Raw genomic sequence first — 3,174 nt, forward strand, 5'->3', positions numbered from 1 at the left:
CGTCTACGAAAAGAACCGGGAGATAACGTCTAGTTTGGGTGCAGGTACATCGCAGGCCATGAACACTGCAGCTACTAATTCTGTAAGAACAACCAGTTGATCCGAGCGGAAGCAACTGCGGATAACTCTAATGAACGCACGAAGTCTTGCCAATAAATCGGCTGAACTGGAGGAAACGCTACTTCTTTACGATCCACACATTTTGGCTGTTACAGAAACGTGGCTGAATTCCCAGATCAGTGATTCTGAAGTTCTTACCCACTCTCACAAAATAATTAGGCGGGGTATAAAAGGACGCGGAGGAGGTGTGGCTCTGATACTGAAAAACGATATAATTGCTGCTTACTCGAAGATATACCCAACCATGAAAGCATTCTTTTGTGAGATTAGCTACAGCAGTGTTTCTTTTCTGTTCGGTGTCGTGTACAGGACACCAAAAAGCTCAGTCGAGTATATGGAATTGCTCTGTGGCTATCTCGAGCGCATGCTGAGGGGCGGGCAAAAATTTATTCTAACAGGGGATTTCAACCTTCCCACAATAGACTAGAATACACTATCTGTATCTACGTCACAGGATAGTGCGAGCGCGCAAATTCTTCTGGAAAGTCTTTTCTTTCATAACTTAAAACAGCTAGTCATGGCGCCTACACGTGTTCCTGACAACACACAATCGATACTCGACTTCGTTTTCATCAAACATTTTAAGGACAATTGCTTCATTGAGACTACAACCGGCGTTGCCCACCAGAAATTAGATCACGTTATATTAAACGTACATAAAGAAGAAGTGGCCTCGGAGGTTAAAACGTATCGTGATTTTCTTAGGGTTAACGACGAGTAGATTTTTGATTGTCTGCATTTTTCTTTGCCATATTTTTCACGCGGTGGAGACGTCCAATTACTGTGGGATCAATTTAAAAAGATTGTCACGCACTGCATAAATGAATATGTACCGATCCACCGAAAGAAAACGCAATGCCCGAACCAATGAATTACGTGAGAGATTATTCATTTAAAATGGCGCATTCGTCGATGATGAAAACGACCAATTCAGAATCAGAATTGCCATGAACCACACTGTTTAAAGGATGAACTGACGTTGAAGTTACAAAACGCACGCTCAACAATTTACGAACAAACACTTCCTTCTTTCTTGAAAGAATCCCCTGAGAAGTTTTGGCGTTTTCTTTCTAATTTTAAACATACCGTTGATCAACTAAGAATGAATGGTGCTGTTACCAATAATCTTCATAGTATTGCGAACGCAATACTCTGAAGATTATTGGTAACAGTATCCCGATTTACACAGCTCACAAGACTCGATACCCGCTTCTTTCTCGGTTCATCACCGATGGATGATGCTACTATAACCAAAGAAGGCATATTTTCCTTGCTTTTCAAAACTAATGTTAGAAAATCAAGTGGGGCTGACAATATACCCACGGCATTTCTGCAACGGTACTCCGAACTAGTCTCCGAGTACCTCTGTGTACTCTTTAACGCCTCTCTTCATCAGTGTATGCTACCCAGCGACTGGCTAACAGCCAAGGTTGTACCAGTATTCAAATCCGGGGATAAATTTAATCCTAATAATTACAGACGAATCTCACTAATAAGTGCATGTTGCAAAATATTCGAACACATAGTAGCCAGCCACATAATCCAGCACCTCGAGTCGAAAAATTTTTTTGTTCAATAACAGCACGGTTTTCGTAAGAATGTTTCTACTATAACTCAACTAGTGTCTGTAATTCATGACTTCACATCAGCTGTAGATAACCACCTTCAAATTGATCCAGTGTTCTTGGACCTATCAAAAGCATTTGACCGTGTGCCACATAAGTTGCTTCTTGACAAATTGAAACAAATTGGGCTTCCAGATAGGCTGGTCTACTGGATTGAAGCATATTTACTGAATGGTACTCAGTTTTTTCAATGTAGATCTGCTCGATCTAACCATATCAGTGTCATGTCCGGAGTTCCTCAAGTTCCTCACACGCGCGGAGTTCCCTGCTCGGACCATTATTATTTTTGATATTTATAAATGACATTGCTGATACCGTTACTGTGAAACTGTTCGCTGATGACTGTGTTGTTTATTCGGTTGTTAATGATATCTCAGGCCAAATGGCGTTAAATGAGAGCATTTATAAACTTGCGGACTGGTGCGATCGGAGTAAAATTCGGATAAACTTTACTAAAACAGTATGCATGACAATAACAACAACGCGAAATCTCCTACCGTATGTGTACAAAATTGGTAAACAAATTGTCTCATCTACGATGTCCTCAGGTTTAATGATTAGCAACCTCTTAAACGGGATGTCCACGTCGACAATATCTGTGCTAAAGCGCTCAGGAAACTATGCTTTTTGAAACGGAAATTGAGAACATCATCAAAAAGGCAAAACTTCAAGCCTATCACACTCTCATCAGACCAGTCCTCGAGTACGCCTCCATTGTATGGGGGCGGACGCCACCAGGTGGCCGAGTCGTGTTGACGTGCGGTGCATAGGCTCCCGTCTTACACTCGTCAATCTTCGGTCAAATCCTCCATCCGGTGGATTACGTGGCACCGCGCGATTCCTCTCTACAAGCGGCATCTAATAAGCCTACACTCAAGTGGGTGAGTGAAGCACAAAGAATTTTACGACGACTTGAAATTCTGAAGTGAGGCCTGTCATGAAAGTATAGAACTCACGAGCGAGCATAGCAGCCACTTGCGCGTGCACCGGAGCCCGCCGTGGCCGAACGTGCACGTGCACGAGCTCGCTCCGCAGCCGCCCACCGCCACAGAGAAACGCTTCCGAACTCCTGGCTCGCCGGCGACGGCCACTCGGGCGCCCTCTGAAAGGATGGCTGCCTCTGCGGAGCCAGCGAACATGGACATCGGAACTATCCCCACCAGCATCGAGGGATCACAAGATCATTATCACCAAATCGATCAAAGTACAGGCCGCACCATCATCGCCGTTCAGGGAGCCGAGCCCCCGCCGACGGACGCACACGATGGCTGGCAGGTCACCGGCAAACGACTCCGGCAACGAAATACCCCCGCACCCAATGGTAAGCCAGCAACCATCTTCAGAGCGCCCACTACACATCGCGCCACATATGCGAAAAGAGTGACGGCCCGAATCACCAAAGCAGCTCGCATGCCCAACGTGCTTCCGA

This window comes from Haemaphysalis longicornis, unplaced genomic scaffold (assembly GCF_048455015.1).
Source record: "Haemaphysalis longicornis isolate Haplotype H1 unplaced genomic scaffold, Haemaphysalis longicornis Haplotype H1 scaffold_11, whole genome shotgun sequence".
NCBI lineage: Eukaryota > Metazoa > Arthropoda > Arachnida > Ixodida > Ixodidae > Haemaphysalis > Haemaphysalis longicornis.